Source organism: Macaca nemestrina, chromosome 3 (genome assembly GCF_043159975.1).
Source record: "Macaca nemestrina isolate mMacNem1 chromosome 3, mMacNem.hap1, whole genome shotgun sequence".
NCBI classification, from domain to species: domain Eukaryota; kingdom Metazoa; phylum Chordata; class Mammalia; order Primates; family Cercopithecidae; genus Macaca; species Macaca nemestrina.
In genome coordinates, this window is record NC_092127.1 from 144,037,557 (window position 1) to 144,058,802 (window position 21,246).

A 21,246-nucleotide genomic window follows, 5' to 3' on the forward strand; every position below is an offset into this window, starting at 1 on the left:
AAATAAAAAGATTATGACTACTAGCAGTGCCCTTTCTTAGAGGAAAACACCAAAAAGTTATACTGTTTTCAAACGAAAACAAAAAGTGCTTAACAGCATGGCCTCAATTTCACATCTGCGTTAACAATTCAAGAAGAGCAATTTTGCAATCATCTGTGAGTAGAAGATTCTATCACTGGCCCAATTCAATTACATGTTGAACTAAGGCCAGGTTCATTAAAAAAAAAAAAAAAAGCATAGCAAAGAGTTTCTGAATTATCACACAGAACTATTATAGAAGGCTCACTTTGATTTTGATGTGCTACATTTACACACTCCAATTATGCCTTTATAAAGCTCAGTGAGCAGCATGAAGTCAACCCAATTAAATGGCAGCAGGGGCAGCAGGAAGACCTTCTTTTACTCCCAGGTCCATTCCTGTACAGCTCCAATCATCTCATTTTATAATAGCTAAACCCTTAATATAAAGCTGAAATTTAGAGGTCTTCCTATTTCTCTAATATATTACATAGATGAGGAGGCTGGTATAATGGTTTTATTTTAAACCCATTCTATGTATATGTAATATAATATAGTTCCTCATCGCCAAATGGATAGGCCAAAGTTACAGTACCATATGTACTCATATTTTTCACTTGTCATAATCCATTCTCGTTTTTGTCATGACAGAAAAAGAGAGAGAAAAAAAAGACAGAGAGTGAGAGAGAGAGAGAAAGAGATGAAGGTGCGCTATACTGCTTCAGGGGAATCTTCCCATATGTGAAGAGTTTCTTCAGTCATTCTCCCGGCCCGCGGGATAGTCGAAGCAGGCCCTGGAAGAGGGGGTGGGAATTTGGGGAACAAGAGATACGAGAAATGGAGACAAGACAGTGCTCTGATCAAGTCTTCTTTAATGGCGGTAATGCAGTGCCTTATATACACTTGGAGGGAAAGGGGTTGGGCCAGAGGCGGAGATGATCTCATCGCAGAGGGCGTGACCAAGTAGGTATTGGTTTCTCTGGTCGAACGTCATGTTGCACCTGCGCTGTCAGGTAGTAATTTTCGCGGGCGCGGGAAAAATGGGTGAAGAAGAAGCAGGAAGAGCGCCATCTTTTATGAGGTATTAATACAGGGAAAAAAGGCAAAGATAGGGAGAAGGTGTGGGGTGGAAACGAACATAGCTCAGGCGTCTTCAATCGTCAGCTACTACTCGCTATGGCCGGGGCGTGCAGCTCCGGACAAGTCATGCAGAGGGAGAAGCAGTCCCTGCAATGTGTCAGAAAATTATCGATCCAATATTGCACAGATAGACAAAGAATAAAACCTAACCAAGAAGGCTAACATCTTTGAGATGATAGCAGGCAGAATGTGATTTCAGAGCTTAAAGCCCAAGTCTGAACATGGTGAGAGTGATACCTACCTCAGAAGTCACTTCTTGCTTGAGCATTTCCAACAGCATTCTCAATGAACCTATTGAACAGGAAATGGCCAGCCAGTGACTCCAGTAGTAAAATGACATTCATCTTGGCATGGCTTTAACGAACTGGCCCCATTTGGAAAACAGATGACCACCAAACACTCAAGGAACTTTCGTAATTGTGAGCTAAGTAGGGCAGCCACAAGCAGGATGGGACAGAAGGACTATTTTAAGGATTCCCTGAAGCACAACTTCAAATGATGAGGCCCAGCTTTGTCACATTGGCATGATGAGGCTATGCTTTTGAAGACCTTAGACTGACTCAGGAAACTCAGAGCAAGCAAAAGGCTCTGATTCTGCAAATAGTAGCTGCAACCACACTTCCAAGAACAGAATGAATTCTTTCTGCCATGCTTATTCAAACTATCTGTCTCTGTCACTGTCTTCTTGGGATTGAAAAGTCTACATGCAAGTGATGTGATCTAGATAGAGAAATTCATTCAGAATAATTCGTCCCAGTAATATACATAGCATGCAATGAGTCAATATATAAAGAACTGTTATAGGTTTCTTTTTTTTTTTTTTTTTTTTTTTTTTTGAGACGGAGTCTTGCTCTGTCGCCCAGGCTGGAGTGCAGTGGCCGGATCTCAGCTCGCTGCAAGCTCCGCCTCCCAGGTTCACGCCATTCTCCTGCCTCAGCCTCCCGAGTAGCTGGGACTACAGGCGCCCGCCACCTCGCCCGGCTATTTTTTTGTATTTTTTAGTAGAGACGGGGTTTCACCGTGTTAGCCGGGATCGTCTCTCGATCTCCTGACCTCGTGATCAGCCCGACTCGGCCTCCCAAAGTGCTGGGATTACAGGCTTGAGCCACCGCGCCCGGCCAGGTTTCTTAAAGTAAATCTACAGTAGCTAGTGAATATATGAAAAGGAAGATCAATCTAAATATTGAACAGACATAAAATTACACCATTAACAAGATATCAATTTTTACCTGTTTGAAGACTTTTTAAATGATAGTAGCCAATGCTAGGGAGATGATAGGAAAACAGAGATTCATATACATTTATTTATTTAATATTTATTGAGCATATACCATATGTCAGGCACTATTCCAGATGCTAGAAATATAGTAAAGATCAAATCAAGCAAAATCTTTGTCTTCGTGGACCTTACATTCTATAGCTATGAATAAATTATTAAACTAAGTTCAGACAGTGATAATCCTATAAAAAGTAAAATAAGGTAATTGGATAAACAGTGACAGAAGAGGGGTCTATCTTAGACATGTTGGGGAAGGCCTCTCAGAGGAGTTAGCATTTCATTCACTATGGCAGTATAAAGCAATTTTACCTCTAAAAACATTTGTTAAGGAAATAATATGTCTAAAACTATTACATTGTGAAGATCTTTAATTGCACTCTGTATTTTTTTTAGTTGACATATAATAACTATGTATATTTATAGGGTACAGTGTGAAATTTTGATAAATGTATATATGTGTAATGATCAAATCAGCTCAAACATGTATCATTTCTTTGTGTTGAGAACATTCGAAGCTCATTCTTCTAGCTATTTGAAAATACACAAAAAAGTATTGTTAATTATATTCACCCTATAGTGCTGTAAAACACTAGAACTTCTCCCTCCTATCGAACTCTACTTTTCCAGGTGTTAACCAGCCTTTGGCTAGTCCCCCTCCCCCTACCTTTTCTTGCCTCTAGTAACCATTATTCTACTCTCCGCTTCTATGAATAAATTGTTTAGCTTCTACATATGAGTAGGAACTTGCAGTATTTATCTTTCTGTGCTTGGCTTATTTCATTTAACATAATGTTCTTCAAGATTATCCGTGTTGCTGCAAATGACAGAATTTAGTTCTTTTATGGCTAAATAGTATTGCATTGTGTATGTATACCACATTTTCTTTATCCAGTCATCTGTTGATGGACACTTAGGTTGATACCATGTCTGCGCCATTATGAATAGTGCTGCAATAAACATGGGAATGCAAGTATCTCTTTGATATACTGCTTTCCTTTCCTTTGACTGTATACCCAGTAGTGGGATTGCAGGATCATGTGGTAGTTGTATTTTTAGTTTTCTGAGGAAACTTCATATTGTTTTCCATAATGGTTGTACTAATTTACATTCCCACAAACAGCATGTAAAATTTCCTTTTTTTCCACATCCTCACCAGCATTTATTTTTTGTCTTCTTGATAACAGCCATTTCAAATGGCAAGAGATTATATCTCATTGTAGTTTTAATTTGCTTTTCCCTGATTATTAGTGATGTTGAGAATTTTTTTATACCAGCTGGCCATTTGTATGTCTTATTTTTAAAAATGTCTATTTAGCTCATTGGTCTGTCTTTTGATCCCATTATTTGTTTTTCTGTTGTTCAGTTATTTGAGTACTTTGTATATTCTGGACATTAATCTTGTCAAATAAGCAGTTTGCAAAGATTTCCCCCCATTCTTCAGGTTTTCTCTTTGTTCTGTTATTTATTTCTCCTGCTGTGAAGAAGCTTTTTAGTTTGGTATAATCCTATTTGTCTATTTTTACATTATGAAGATGTTAATTGCACTCTATATTTTGCCTACACTTTTCAGATTTTCTGCATAAAGTCTTTGCCCAGACCAATGTCCTTAAGGGTTTCCTAACTGTTTTCTTCTAGTAGTTTCATAGTTTCCGGTCTTACACTTAAGTCTTTAATCCACTTTAAGTTGGCTTTTGTATGGTGAGAGATAGAGACCTAGTTTCATTTTTCTGTGTACGAATATTTGGTTTTCCCAACACTATTTATTAAAGAGACTGTCCCTTCCCCAGTTAATGTTCTGGAATCGTTGCTGAAAATCAGTTGACTGTAAATTCATGGATTTATTTATAGATTCTCTACTCTGTTCAATTGGTCTATGTGTCTCTTCTTATCCTAGTGCCATACTGCTTTGGTTAATATCACTTTATAATATATTTTGAGATAAGGTAGTTTGATGCCTTCAGTTTTATTCTTTTTGCTGGGAATTTCTTTAACTATTCCAGGTCATTTGTGGTTCCGCACAAATTTTAGAATTTTCTTTCTATTTCTATGAAGAATGTCATTGGTATTTTCATAAGAATTGTATTGAATCTGTAGATCACTTCTGATAGTGTGGTTATTTTCACAATGTTACTTCTTCCAATCCACGGTCATGGGATGTCTTTTCATTTTTTGTACGTCATCTTCAATTTTTTTCATTAACGTTTCAAAGTTTTCCTTGTAAAAATCTTTCACCTCCTTGGTTAAATTTATTCCTAGGTATTTTTTTATAGATATTGTAGATGAAACTGCTTTTTTGATTACTTTTTTGTATGCTAATTTTGTATCATGAAACTTTACTGAATTTGTTTGTCAGTCCTAAGAGTTTTTGGCAGGGTTTTTAGGGTTTTCTATAAATAAGATTATGTTGTGTGCAAGCAGAGCCAATTTGACTTCCTTCTTTCCAATTTGGATTGGATGCTCTTTACTTCTTTCTCTTGCCAATTGCTCTAGCTAGGACTTTCAGTACTATGTAAAATAAAAGTGGTGAAGGTAGACATTTTGTCATTCCAGATCTTAGAAGAAAAGCTTTCAACTTTTCCCCATTTAGTGTGATGTTGACTTTGAGTTTGTCATATATAGCCTTTATCGTGTTGAGGTACATTCCTTCTACACCTAACTTGTTGAGACTTTTTCTCATGAAGAATTGTTTAAAATTTCAATTTTCTGCATGTGTATATTGAGGTGATAATATGCTTTTAATCCTTCATTCTGTTGATGTGATATGTAATGTTTATTGGTTTATCATATGTGGAAACATCTTTGCATTCCTGGGATAAACCCAACTTGTTCATGGTAAATGATCTTTTTAATATGCTGCTAGAATCAGTTGGCTAGTATTTTGTTGAGGATTTCTGCATTTTATGTTCATCAGGGATACTGGTCTATAGTTTTATTGTTATTGTCATGTCCTTATCTGCTTTTGGCATCAGGGTAATGCTGGCCTCATAGAATCTGTTTGGAAGAATTTCCTTTTCTTCAATTTTTTGTAAGAGTTTGAGCAGAATTAGTATTAGTTCTTTAAATATTTGGTAGAATTCAGCATTGAAGTCATCAGGTCCTGGACCTTTCTATGATGGGATACTTTTTATTGTGGTGTTGATCTCATTTCTCATTATTGGTTTGTTGAGATTTTCTATTTCTTCATGGCCCCATTTTGGTAGGTTTTATGTGTTCAGGAATTTATTCATTTCTTCTAGGTTTTCTAATTTCTTGGTATATAGCTTTTCATAATAGTCTCTAACGATTCTGTTTCCGTTGCCTCAATTGTTAGGGCTCTTTTTTCATTTCTGATTTTACTTATTTGGGTTTTCTCTGTTTTTTCTCAGCCTATTTAAAAGTTTGTCAATCTTTCATGTTTTCAAAAATCCAACTTGTTTGTTGATCTTCTCTATATTTTTAGTGTCAATGTCATTTACTTCTGCTTTGATCTTTATTTTTTTAAAAACAATTAATTTAATTTAAGTTCTGGGATATATGTGCAGGATGTGCAGGTAGTTACATAGATAAACTATTATTTCTTTTATTCTACGAATTTTGCATTTGGTTTGTTCCTGCATTGATAGTTCCTTGAGATGCATCATTAGTTTTTTATCTGAAATCTTTCTGCTTCTTTTGATATAGGTGTTTATGGCTATAATCGTCCATTTTAGTACTGGTCTTGCTGTATCTCATAGGTTTTGTTATGTTGTGGTTCTATTTTAATTTAAGAAAGTTAAAATTTTTTTCTTCTCAATTTCTTCATTGATGTATTCATTCAGGAGCATGTTTTTAAATTTCCATGTATTTACACAATTTCAAAAATTCTTCTTGTTATCATCTAGTTTTATTTTATCATGATCAGATAAGATACTTGATTTGATTTCAATTCTTTTAAATTTGTTAAGACTCGTTTTGTGGTCTAATACGTGATCTATCCTAGAGAATTTTCAATGAGCTGATGAAAAGAATGTTTTCTGAAGGCATTGTATAAAATGTTTTCTAAACATTTGTTAGGTTTATCTGAAGTGCAGTTTAAATCTAATGCTTATTTGTTGATTTTCTGTCCAGATGAGCTATTCAATGTTGAGTGTGGGCTGCTGAACTAATACTGCATTGGATCCACCTCTCCTTTCAGAACTAAAAATATTTGCTTTGTTCATCTGAGTGTTCTGGTATTGAGTGGATATATATATATACAATTATTTTTCTGCTTTCTGAATTGACCCCTTTTTCATTATATAGTGACCTCCATTTTCTGTTTTTAAAATTTTTAACTTAAAGTCAATTTTATCTGATATAAGGATAGCTACTCCTGCACACTTTCGATAGGCATTTGCATGGAATATCTTTTTCCATACCTTCACTTTCAGTCTATATGTATCTGTACAGATAAAGTGAGTTTTTGTAGGCAGCATATATTATTTTTTTCGATCCATTCAGTCGGTCTTTATCTTTTAAATCAGTAATTGAATCTGTTCACGTTCAAGGTTATTATTGAAAAGTGAGGACTTCTACCATTTTGTTAATTGTTTTCTAAGTTTTTGTGTATACTTTGTTCTTTCCTTCTTCTCTTACTGTTTATCATTGAGACTTGGTGGTTTTCTATAGTAATAAGGCTTGATATTTTCTCTTTCTCCTTTCTGTGTCTTCTCTACCATTGAGTTTCATATTTTGGCATGTTTCCATGATAGTAATTTCTATCTTTTCACTTCCAGATGTAGGACTTACTTGAACATGTCTTGTAAGGCCAGTCTAAGTGGCGATAAATTCCCTTAGTTTTTGTTTATCTGGAAAAAACATTATCTCTCCCTCATTTGTGAAGGATAGCTTTGCTGGGTATTGTATTCTTGGCTGCATATTAATTTCTTTCAGCACTTTGAATATGTCATCCCATTCTCTCCTGGCCTGTAAGTTTTCTGTGGAGAAATCTGCTATTAGTTTGATGGGAATTCCCTTATATGTAACTTGACACTTTTCCCCTGCTGTTTTAAAAATTCTTTTTGTCTTTTATTTTTGACAATTTGACTATAATGTGCCTTATGAAGGACATTTTGGGTTGAAACTACTTGAAAATCTTTGAGCTCTATGAATCTTGGGGTCCATAGCTCTCTCTAGACTTGGAAAGTTTTCAGTTATTATTTCATGTAATAGGTTTTTCCATGCTTTTCCCCTCTCTTCTTCTTCTGGAATTCCCATACCCAAGCATTTATTTGCTTAATTGTGTCCCATAAGTTTTACAGGATTTCTTCACTCTTTTTCATTCTTTTTTTTTTTTTTTCTCTTATTGGGTAATTTCAAATGACCTATCTTCAAGTTTAAAGATTATTTCATATGCTTAATCAAGGCTGCTACTGAAGCTCCCCATTGTATTTTTTATTTCATTCGTTGAATTATTCAGCTGCAGGATTGCCTTTTGATTCCTTTCTTTTGATTTCTATCTTTTTGTTAAATTTCTTGCTCATATCATAAATTGTTTTCCTGATTTTGCTGAATTGTCAATATTTTCTTTTATTTCATTGAGTTTCCTTAAGATCATTACTTTGCTTTTCTTTTCTGGAAATGCATTGATTTTCTTTTCATTTGGGATCTGTTCCTAAAGAGTTATTATGTTCCTTTGGTGGCATTATATTCCCTTGCTTTTTCATATTTCTTGTATCCCTGCATTGATGTCTATACATCTGGTGAGACAATCACCTCTTCCAAACTTTCTAAAGTGGCTTTCATAGAGACTGACTTTCACCAACATTTGGATTTTAGTGTGCTGATTGGTGACTCTGTTTCCAGACTTCTTTAGCTGCATTACGCATCAGTAATAACTGTGCACACTTCAGTGGCCTAGTCAATTACCCTTTATTTCCTTTTTAATTTTTATTCATTATTGAATAATAACTACTCTCATAGTATGGAAGACTTCAAGAATGTCAATTAATAAAGCTGCTAAAATTGTGAGATTTGCAATATCATCTATGTTGGACTAACAGAGAGATGAATTGGAGTATTGGTTCTTTTATAAATTTAAGTTATTAGCTACAGCCCTGCCTAGCCTAGGGTCTTAGAAGTTTGCCCTTCCTGCTTTCTTATTATAATACATTTCCAAACAAGGGTGTATAGGGGAGTCATTTTTCAAGCATTAAATTGCTACTTTTCCCAGACCAAACTGAGTATCGGACTGCTATTTCTCATGGCCCAAAAACAAGATGCAGATGAACTGGGGAGGAAGAGAGTTTTTATTTTTATAACCAGTTACAGGGTGAAGGCCTGGAAACTATCACCAGACTAACTCAAAATTACAAAGTTTTCCAGAGCTTATATACCTTCTAAACTATATGTCTATGTGTAAGTGTGCATTCATCTAAAGACATAAGTGATTAACTTATTTTAATCTATAACTAAGGTCTGAGTCTTGAAGACCTTCCTCTGGAGCCTCAGTAAATTTACTTAATCTAAATGGGTCCAGGTGCTGAGGTGATTACCCTTATTTTGTCCGCTGCTAAATCATGGAGGTTTAGGGAGTTCCTTCAGACCCCCATTAAACTTATTTGTGGAGGCCTTGGGAGTTTCTTCAGACCCCCAATAAAACTTGTTTAATCCTAAATGTGCCCTGCTAAGAATTCCTTTGTTATCTTGTCGTGCTTGGGCAAAACTCTTGGTGGGCTTTTGTTACATTCCAGCCTTTGTATAAGGACCCTGGCCCTTTCAGCTTTTAATACTTAGCTTAACAATTCAGTCAGTACTGAACCAGTCGTTATGGAGGCCTGCATTAGTGATACCTGGCCTGCCACACTACCGTATTTTTAGTCCCTGCCTAGCTTCTCTCTACTATCCAGCTGACACCTAAATCCAGGATGCATGACTATTTAGATGTTAGCTTTAAGAAAACAAACAAAAAGGCCAGGCACAGTAACTCACGCCTGTAATACCAGCACTTTTACAGGCCAAGGTGGGTGGATCACCTGAGGTCAGGAGTTCAAGACCAGCCTAGGCAACATGGTGAAACCCCATCTCTACTAAAAACACAAAAATTAGCCAGGCATGGTGGCACACACCTGTAATCCCAGCTACTTGAGGGGCTGAGGCATGAGAATTGCTTGAACCCAGGAGGTGGAGGCTATAGTGGGCTGAGATCATGCCATGGCACTCCAGCCTGCGCAATACAATGAGACTCCATCTCACAAAAAGAAAAAATCAAAATCGAAACAGGAACAAAAATCAAAACAGGAATAAATGATGTAAACCTAACGTTGTGCTTATTGACTACTTGATTATTGGTAACGTACTGCTTCCCCAAGTAATAAGCATTATGGAAAACTTAACTATAGTTTCTTCAAACCTTTTATCCTGTGGAAATTTCTATTAGTTACTACAAGGCCTTAAAATAAACTCCAATAAACATGAACCCTTCTACTTATTTTAAATCTATCCCACCTACAAGAACAGGAGAACATATTGGTCACAATTCAAAGCCATGTTACAGTGGAAAGACATTCTTGCACAAGGGTTGACAGCAATAAAACAGATAGACCTGGAGGAAGAAGGGCCTGGAAAGCCCACTAGTGCATTTGGGCTGGCAATTTTAAATCTTGTGATGCGTTCTAGTGAGCCAGCAAGAGTTCATTATCCCAAGAGTACCACAACCTACAATCTACGAGAAGACATCCAGTCTACCAGCTGATATTCAAAACAATACAGTTTAGTGTCCTACTGCTCAAAGTGTCACCCCTGGTCTGGTAGCATCAGCATCTCCTGGCAGCTTGTTAGAAATGCAGGATTTCAAGCCTTTTGTAGACATTATTTGTTAGCTGGCCTATAAAACATATAATAATAATAATTCATAAAGATGCATCAAACTGAAAAATATTTAAAGACACACCTACACACAGGCACACACACACAAAAATAGAGCTTCCTAATGGTAATTGCAAAAGGTTTTATCCCACAAATGATAACCAATTTTTTTCAAAATGAGAAAGTAGGATTTCAGTTACCCATTTCTGTGTAACAAAATTCAATGGCTTAAAACAGTTATTTAACATGATATAATCTCTGCAGGTTAAAATTATGAAAAGAGTTTGGCTAGGTGGTTCTGGATGCAGTCAAATAGTGTCCAGGACTGAAATCATCTGCAGTCTCACTCACTCACATGTCTGAACGTGGCACCTGCAGCCTCTCTCTATCCGTGTGTGGTCTCTTTATATGGGCTTTCCAGCATGGAGTCTTCAGGGTAGCCAGACTTCTAATATGGCAGGGAAGGTGGCCATCTAATTCTATCAGAAACAAAAGTGATATTGTTGGCCTTTCTCATTTCTTTTTTATCTTTCAACTTGTTTAGGACCCGGGCAGGAAATAGAGCTGCTATTGGCTAGGGTGACTTACAGTCTCAACACTTCAAAATAACTTTCCTTTCATTCCTGAAGAGTCTTCCAGCTTGGGGCCCTGCCTTGCTTGGTGCCCTACTGCACCCATATCCTTATCTCCCCAGCCCCTACAGGGCCTCAGTCTGCCAACTTTACTCCATCCACCCCCATTCCCCTATAGGACCCTAAAGCAACCCTGTGGCTTCTGTCATGCCCTTGGCTATCTGCTCATCTCCTGCTGGCACTCAAAATCCTGAGTATTAGGCAGGGCTAGGAGATGGCTTCCTTGCCTAGAACTCCAAAAGGGGAAGTCTGTATGATGTGGAGCAGTCTATAAAGTTTCCTGGGGGATGTGAGGTAAAAGAGTACAACAAGGAGTGGCTGTAACTTAACTATAATGGGGAGAGAAGAGCATACCCCTCCTGATTCCCACCCACCCATAGTTCCAAAAGAAGAAAAAATTTTTTTCTCTATCTACTTGAAAGACAAAATTGTTAAATTAAATGACATCAAGTATATAATAGCGAAATATCATAGCTCTCTCTGTGCTATAACAGTATCAATAACTAGTGAAGCCATACGTCAACCACCATCACATGAAGCCATCAGTGCCATTCAAACAATGTTTTTATGCTGTGCTCGAGGTCAAAGAGCTGGAACCTCAGGGAGAGGGAGAAGGAGTGAAATTTATACAGGCCTGTAACGATACTACAGCCAGCCTCAACCTCAAAACACCCAGGTGATACTCTGCCTGATACATACCAGGTTTCTCAGAGCTGTGAGAAAAGGAGAGGACTGTGAGACCCTTGACTATTTGATATGGGAGCAGAGGAAGACATCTCTAGTTTCCACAGCATCAGCAACAATTTCCTGAGCAGTGGTGAACCTGGCTACAGAGAATGGGAGCCACACAGCCTCATGCACATGTGACAGCACACAACAATCTGCCTGAAGTGGACGTATGCAGCAACCTGTTCCCCTGGCCACACAAACCGTTGAGGGTACTGCTGATGCCGAGCTGTCATTCAAGGCAATAGACACAGTAGCAGGGACAGAGGCCGCAAAATGAGTTTCCTAGATGATGGCCGGGCAGGCAGCCTGAAGCATACCCTCACCAACTAGACACAGGAGGAAAAAGTTGAATGACTCTATCAGGACTTTTCTTCCAAAGGCAGAGAATTAGAAGGGTTACAACCCAAAATAAATCCCATTTACAATTATGAATATATTTAACCAAGTAACTAAAAGGACTGTACACTGAAAACTATAAAATATTAATTTTTTAAAACTGAAGAAAACAAGTGGAAAGATATACTGTGTTCATGACAAAATCATGACCTTTACAGCAATGTGGGTGAAGTTGGAGGGCATTATCCTATGTGAACTAATGCAGAAACAGAAAACCAAATACCGCACATTCTCACTTATAAGTGGAAGCTAAATATGAAAACAATAGACAATGAGGACTCCAAAAGGGTTAAGGGAGGGTGATCACGGGTTGAAAAACTACCTATTGGGTACTATATTCACTATTTGTGTGACAGGATACGAAGCCCAAACTTCAACATTATTCAATATATTTGTGTAACAAACCTGTACCTGTACCCCCTGAATATAAGCAAGCAAACAAAAACAAAACCAATAAATAGTTTACTTTAAACAGTTAAAAAAAAAATTCTGAGATACAAAAAAAAAAAAAAAGACAGATATACTCTGTTCATGGATTGGAAGAATTAATATTATGAAAATATTCCTATTACCCAAAGTGATCTACAGCCCGGGAAGGGAAGGAAAGGGAAGGGAAGGAGAAGGGGAAGGGGAAGGGGAAGGGGAAGGGGAAGGGGAAGAGGAAGGGGAAGGGGAAGGGGGAGGGGAAGGAAAGGAAAGGATTTCTATCTTTTTAGGTGACTCACTCTTTCAAAAATTCAAAGGCCCATCTCCTAATTCCTATGTGCAGCTCACTAGTCAACTTGATCTTTCAGGTAAACTTACCTGCACTATTCCTTAGGCCTGGCCAGTCCCTCTACAGTCCTTTCCTACCCCCATTGGACTTCCCAGAGAAATATCAATCAATGAAAACAAGATCTGTCCACCAGGCAAAGAAATGATTTATGTCTTTTTTAATATTATAAAGGCACAACTATCTACTGTTTGAGTCTGACAAGTTAAGGAGAGAGAGGGATAAAAACAAAAAACACAAACAACAAACAATTCTAGCATCTTTGAAGGAGAAAAGAATTTCCAGTTTAGTGACGCAGCCTCAAAGACCTAAACACAAACATTACTGGTAGTATTTATCTGGAAATCATTGAAAGGATTTTGTTGTTGTTTTTGTTATATTTTTTCAAAGTACTCTGTAGATAAATCTTGAAAGGAAAGCTCTCTCAGATGTCTAATTTACAACTTAAAAGGATAGAATTTTTACATAATTCTTATGACAGTTACTTACAAAGTACCACAGTTTAAAAAAAAAAAAAACTATTTGTGTTTTGCTGTAATAACCTAAATGCTGCTTCTGAAAGTAACCACCAGCCCAGGAAACAAGTTGTACACTCAGAAATCGCAACGAACTTAAGGAACATTGCTGTCCTCAGATGGGGGCTGGGATGAATCGGGGAGACAACATAGAGGCAGGGTGCTTTCTTTTTTCTGACCCAAATATCAGGAAGTGAAAAAGTCTACAAAACACTGTTAACTCTTCTGTTCCTCATAATTTGATTTGGAAAAATGATTAAATTATTATTAACTATAATAAAGCATACAGGGAGCCTCTGTGAAACAACAATTACAAGATTCATTGAGTTCAAATTTCCTTGGACTTTTAAATTTTGAAGTTGTAAGCTTGATGTTTAACCAAGTTAGTATTTCTCACTTTATTTTTTTATAGACGTTAAAGCTGGAAAATATACTGTCCTTAGGGATAGCAAGAAAAAGCACTTCCTTTCCCTCTCCTCACACCAAATTATCCCCTCCCCTGTATTAAGGCCTAGGCCGACCTTCTGAGTTGTGTCACTTCCACGCTTTAGAGTAGTTTACGTATATTTATCCACTTAGTCCACACGACAACCCTGTTAAATATGCACCGCCATCAACTTCATTGTACAAATAAAGAAACCAGCAGAGTGAAGTGAAGGACTTTTTTCTGTTCTCATAGGTAGTAAGAGTAGAGCAGGAATTTGACTTCAGGCAGCCCTGTTCTATAGTTTGTGATCAGGACTGCTAGGAATTGTCCAGGAGGCGCAGTGGATTTTGGTTTGCATTGTTTTGTTTGGAGGATTTGTTTGTCGCTTGACAACGCTGATCTTTATGTCTCCTTACCCTTTCCAGAACTTCCTTACCATCATCTAAATTCTCCTGGCCTCTTGTCACAGGCTGGAACTTTTTTTTGTTGTTGTTGTTTTACATTTTACTTTAAGTTCTGGGATACATTTGCAGAACATGTAGGTTTGTTACATAGGTATACATGTGTCGCTGGTCTGCACCCACCAATCCAAAATCTAGGTTTTAAGCCCCACATGCATTAGGTATTTGTCCTAATGCTCTCCCTCCCTTCGACCCCACCCCTTGACAGGCCCCAGTGCGTGATGTTTGCCTCCCTGTGTCCGTGTGTTCTCATTGTTCACCTCCCACTTATGAGTGAGAACAAGCAGTGTTTGGTTTTCTGTTCCCATGTTAGTTTGTCGATAATGATGTTTTCCAGCTTCATCCATGTCCCTGAAAAGGACATGAACTCATTCTTTTTTATGGCTGCATAGTATTCCATGGTGTATATGTGCCACATTTTCTTTTTCCAGTCTATCATTGATGGGCATTTGGGTTGGTTCCAAGTCTTTGCTACTGTGAATAGTGCTTCAATAAACATACATGTGCACGTGTCTTTATAGCAGAATGATTTATAATCCTATGGATATATACCCAGTAATGGGATTGCTGGGTCAAATGGTATTTCTGGTTGTAAATCCTTGAGGAACTGCCACACTGTCTTCCATAATAGCTGAACTCATTTACACTCCCACCAAAAGTGTAAAAGCGTTCCTATTTATCTACATCCTATCTAGCATCTGTTGTTTCCTGACTTTTTAATGATCACCATTCTAACAGGTATGAGATGGCATTTCATTGTGGTTTTGATTTGCATTTCTCTAGTGACCAATGATGATGAGCATTTTTTCAAATGTTTGTTGGCCGCATAAATGTTTTCTTTTGAGAAGTGTCTATTCATGTCCTTTGCCCACCTTTTGATGGGGTTGTTTTGTTCTTGTAAATTTGTTCAAGTTCTTTGTAGATTCTGGATATTAAACCTTTGTCAGATGAATAGATTGCAAAATTTTTCTCCCATTCTGTAGGTTGCCTGTTCACTCTGATGATAGTTTCTTTTGCTGTGCAGAAGCTCTTTAGTTTAATTAGATTCCATTTGTCAATTTTGGCTTTTGTTGCCATTGCTTTTGGTGTTTTAGTCATGAAGTCTTTGCCCATGCCTATGTCCTCAATGTTATTGGCTAGGTTTTCTTCTAGGGTTTTTATGATTTTAGGTTTTACATTTAAGTCTTTAATCCATCTTGAGTTAATTTTTGTATAAAGTGTAAGAAAGGGATCCAGTTTCAGTTTTCTGCATATGCCTAGCCAGTTTTCCCAATACCATTTATTAAATAAGGAATCCTTTCCCCATTGTTTGTTTTGGCCTCAGAAATAACACCACACATCTGCATCTGTCTGATCTTCAACAAACCTGACCAAGGCCTGAACATTTTCTAACCAATGTTATTTAAATATTTACATCCCATGTTCCCCAGGACACTGCCTCATTCTTCTCTGTAGCTCTCACAGAATTTAGTATTCTTATTTATGTATAGTAGGTTATATATATTTATATGTGCATGTGGGCTTTTTATATGTATATGTACAGTTGTGTGCATGTATATATGTATATGTGTGTATATATACATTTACTATATACCATATCTTAATTCTAATTCTTCAATAACACAATGTTTTGACTCTACCACTCTGTATGAGAAAACCAAGTCATTTCTCATGCTCAAATTTGACAATGCAACCACATAAATATGACAGCACTCTTGACATACCACAGATTAGTAAACATTCTGACTTTCCCAAGGTCTCATGCTATTTATCAAACTCAATACAAAATTTAAGCATTTCATGTACATGTGTTTTCTAATATATCTGCCCCATTTTTGAAACACTTCAGCTGTTTCACATCACATGCTACTTAACAAGTAGAAAATGGTCGCAGTATGATTTTAAAAATATAATACGCAGGTGTATTCTTGTAGTATTTCTACAGACTTCAAAAGACAATGCTGACAATTCACCAATTCCTTGCTGAAGACATTCCTTGCAAAGGCACACATGGATTTCTTACCCGTGCTAATCATGGTACCTGGTTAGCAAGAGTAAACTCTTTATGGCTAGTGAGAGAAGGAAGGGAAATTTCACAAAATCAAGAAAGAAATGCAAAGCAAAATAGTTAAGATGGAGAAACTGACCTAGTAAATAAAACATAAGATACTCTTTCCAGAAAATTCTTTAAACTTAAAAATTATAACTTTTTGTAACTATAATTTTCTAAAAAAAAAGATTAATATAGGCTGGGTGTGGTGGCTCACGCCTGTAACTCCAGCACTTTGGGAGGCCAAAGCAGGTGGATCACGAGGTCAGGAGATCCAGACCATCCTGGCTAACACAGTGAAACCTCATCTCTACGAAAACTACAAAAAATTAGCCGGGCGAGGTGGCGGGTGCCCATTGTTCCAGCTACTCGGGAGGCTGAGGCAGGACAATGGCGTGAACCCGGGAGGCGGAGCTTGCAGTGAGCCGAGATCGCCCCACTGCACTCCAGCCTGGGCGACAGAGCCAGACTCCGTCTCAAAAAAAAAAAGGAAAAAAATTAATATAGCAATTTTTGGCATTGTGCCTACACAATTTTTAGGACAACAAAGAAAGACTAGTTCTCATATTCTTTGAAGAATACTTCCATGAATATTTAGACCTTTTTAGTCAAGAAATATCTCAGATAACCCTTGTTTAGCAATGTTTCATTAGGTAGAGAACATTGCAGTACATTTTGGATATAATCCAAATCTACAATGGGGTGATATAGGTGAGAAGCTTAATATAACTTGAAAAGACCTAGACTCAGATTCTAGTCCAGATTCTGCTAGGCATGAGCTCCTATATTCCTACTGTCCCTCTGGAGTAATGGCCATAATCACCAAAAAAGGGTTGAGCCTGAAGATTCTACAGTTCCTTCCTTTTCCAGGACTCTATCAAAAGCCTCTGATTTTGGCAGCTCAAATTCCAAATGTGCCTTTAAAATTATAATTTATGTATCTGACTTAAGTAAAATAATAAATAGTACAGTCATTACCACATGTATTTAATCAAAAAACTATTTACTCTTATTTTTCCTCTATTGTACTAGCCAGCTACTTCCTTAAATTGACTAAAACCAATCGGTTGTTTACAAAGTCATATAGAGATAGAATAGATGAGGTGAAGATGGTTTTAATAAGTTAAAGTCTAAACAGGGATCAACAATACTCTTTTTCCTCCTAACATTGCTGGCTTAGTAACATAACTTTATTTTGACTATATTATAAAGCAAGGAATATGGTCATTTGATTAAATTGTTATTATAAGCTAGTTTGGAATATTTGTATTATATAACGTGTGTTCAATAAAGGAAATTAGTATACTTGAAAACAATTACCTCTATTCTAGAGCTTATAGTAGAATAGATTTAACTTATTATTTTAAGCACCTCCTAAATTGTTAATAAGATTTGCTGATGACACCCTGAACAGAAGCAGTCAGTCTCCTAAGGCTAATTTTAAACATCTGCTTTCATCATTGAAGTTATTGTTTATTTCATCTTAAATGGGAGTAATACAGCACTCAGCTATTCCAGAAATGGACTTATTATTCCTAAATAATTACTAGTTGGAGCATTTTATTACAGATAAAGAAAATTTATATTCAATAATTCAATAAATAGATATATCCCAGTTTCAAGATAAACCACAAAAATAGGCCCTGCCATAGACTAAATTCTGCCTGTTCTCCCTGACCCCTCACCACCACAAAATTCACAATTGAAGCCCTGACTCCCAGTGTGACTTCATTAAAACGAGGACCATTACTGATGTAATTAGTGATAAATGAGGTCATAGGGTGGAGCCCTAATCAGACAGGCTTTGTGTCTTTGTAAGAAGAGAAAGTGAAACCAGAGCTTTCTCCTTCACTCTCCACTCCAGCAGACCAAGGAATGACCACATGAGAACAAAGCGAGAAGACAGCTATCTGCAAACCAGGAAGAGAGCCCTCACCTGCAACTGAATTGGCTGACCCCTTGATCTTGGACTTCAGCCTCCGGAACCGTAAGAAATACATTTTGTTCTTTAAAGCATACAGCCTGTGGTATTTTGTTTTGGCAGCCATATGGGCTAATACAAATGCTATGATGGGAGAAGGAAATCAATACTAAGATAGGAAAAGGGAAGAAGAATAATCCATTAAGTAAAAGATGAACGTACTTTTTAGTGTCCTCTTGCAGTTATTATTTGCTTGTTTCTTTGTTTTGCAGGAGTGGAGATTCCCAATATGGTCCATGAATAAAGAAAATATTCAAAAAAGGGCAAGAATCTAGTGTGTACATGCCATATAATTCTTCACAAGCTCTTTCTATGCTCTTCAGGACCTGAGCCTCTGACTCCCCAGTTAGCAGATAGGCTTATGCCTCTTCTATCAGCCATGACACGTGTCCATTTTTTTTTTGACCTGGCTAGAATTACTATCTAGTTCTCACTGACTCCCCTTCCCCTGTTGAAGGGGTTAAGAATACTATAAATGTACAGATCTCATGAGATTGGCAAAAGTAAGTCCATGTGAACACTGCTGTTGTTTGAGGTCTGATGTCAGATTCATTTGTATCGTCCCAACTGGGAGTACAATAAAAATGTTCTATTAAAAAATAGTGCTTGTTTCTTCTCATAAGAGACATAGCAGACAAAATAGCTGGGTGAGAGCTGAAAGAGTCATTGTAGAATCACAGAGATAGATTAAGTAACAAACATATGCTGTGAATAACATTTCTGGAACATAAACTATGCAATGTGTACTCTGGGGAACCCAAAGAGGTAGAATCTGACCCTGCATATGGTGTAAGGTGATCTCATGAAAAAACACAGCACAAAATCAATCAACCCATATTTACTCAACCCTAACTATGCTCAAAGCATCATACTTGGTGCTATGGTGTATATTCAATTTTTCTAGATTCAGGGAACTAATAATCCAATTGGAGAGAGTCTGCACACAAATACAAATAGATGATTTGCAATAGAAAATAACAATAATTTACTGGACAGATATTTAACTTACATGAAGACAATAATTCTTAAGCTCACAGCATTTTGGGTAATCAGGAATGAGGATTAAATGAAAAGCAAAATACTTAAGGGCTCCAGATAAACTTAAGTTTGATTCACTGCTTTTCCGCTTATGAGATAATCTTAGGCAGCTGATTTACCTTTTGTTAAGCCTCAGTATCTTCATCTGTAAGAACAGGTAATAGTAGCTTCACATGATTGTTGAAAAGATTAAAGAACATGATTTGTATAAACGTATTTAACACAGAACCTGACATGTAGTAAGTACTTAATAAATACTAGTTAATCCATTATATGCATTTAAATACCCAGTCCAGGAACTGGTTTGTATAATTGTAACAAATGCTATTTTTCATCCTTTTTTCCCTAAGTGTCAAAATAAGAAGATCATTAATAAGAAATAACATATACAACAAATATGTAATTAGAAATAAATGAACAAAAAAGTGAAGGAATTGGGACTATAGGCTTATCTAATCTGAACTACAAACAGACAAAACCAAAGACAAAAAATATTAGAGGATTACTGCCCAAGGGGCGTGGCTCTGAGCCCTGCAGGGTCTATGTAATCAAATCCATTAGGAAATCCTCTGGGCAGAAACTTTAGAAGAGCTCTTGTTACCACTACTGTTATTGCCAGGTCCAGGCTACATCATCTGGTAGCTGGGTTACTGAAGTCATCTCTTGACTACTTACAGCCTCTCCGCTTCCCACTTTGTGCTCTATTCTTACATAGGTAGAGTGATTCTTGTTAACTATGAGATTGCCTTAGTCTGTTCACGCTGCTATTAAAAAAATCTTAAATGGGTACATTTATAAATAATCAAAACAATAGAAATTTGTTTCTCACAGTTCTGAAGGCTGGGAAGTCTAAGATTAAGGTCCCAACAGATTGGGTGTCTGGTGAGGGCTTTTCCTCACCAACGGCACCTTCTCTGTGTCCTCACACGGCAGGAGAAGGCAGCCCCCTTCAACTTCTTTTATAAGGATACTAATTCTACTCATGAGGCAGAGCCCCTCTTAAAAGACCCCATATCTTAATACCACCAAAATGGGGATTCGATTTCAACATGAATTTTGGAGGCACACATTCAGATGACAACACAAATCATGCCATTCTCCTGATTAAAACCCATCCATAGCTCCCAATTTCACTTACAGTAAGAGCCCCTATCCTTACTATGTCCTACCAGGCACTCATGATCAGCTGCCCGCATCTTGCACCTCTTCTTTTCTAGTTCCTGACCTCATCTTTCATGAGTCTCCTGTAGCTCCCTCTGCTCCAGCCACAGAGCATCCTTGCTGTTTGTTGAACATGCCAAATAGCTCTTTGCCTTAAGATCTTTTTATGGGCTGTTCCCTCTACTTGGATCTTTCGTCATCCAGGTAACTCCCTTATCTTTTTCAAGCCTTTGCTCAAAACTCAACTTCTCAATAATGATTACCTTATTTTATTTTATTTATTTTGAGACAGAGTCTCACTCTGTCACTCAGGCTGGAGTGCAGTGGCATGATCTCAGCTAACTGCAACCTCAGTTTCCTGGGTTCAAGCGATTCTCCTGCCTAGGCCTCCCGAGTAGGTGGGACTACAGGTGCATTCCACCACACCTGGCTCATTTTTTGTGTTTTTAGTAGAAACAGCGTTTCACCGTGTTAGCCAGGATGGTCTTGACCTCCTGACTTCGTGATCCAACCGCCTCAGCCTCCCAAAAGTGCTGGGATTACAGGCGTGAGCCACCATGCCTGGTCGATTGCCTTATTTTAAACTGTCACCTACCTCCTATAACCAGCCCCTCCAGCACTACTGATTTACTTGTCCTGTTCTCCTTTTTTGGCTCATAGCACTTAGCATCTAGTTAACTTATTTATTATAGTTATGGTTTATTTTGTTTTCCCCCAGTAGAATATAACCTTCTACATTCACAAAGATTTGTGTCTGTTTTGTTTATGGTATTGTTCATAGGACTAAAAGAGTATCTGGCAAATAGTAAGTATTCAAATATTGCTGAATGAATAATCTAATATA

At 37.3% G+C, this 21,246-nt stretch overlaps 1 long non-coding RNA gene across 1 annotated transcript; it reads left to right on the forward strand.

The window, feature by feature from the left end:
- Nucleotides 1-763: 763 nt before the first annotated feature.
- Nucleotides 764-21,196, forward strand: LOC139362411 (uncharacterized). The gene is made up of 3 exons (XR_011621275.1): nucleotides 764-1,099; nucleotides 18,087-18,209; nucleotides 18,416-21,196. It is a non-coding gene; the product is annotated as an uncharacterized lncRNA (long non-coding RNA).
- Nucleotides 21,197-21,246: the final 50 nt, after the last annotated feature.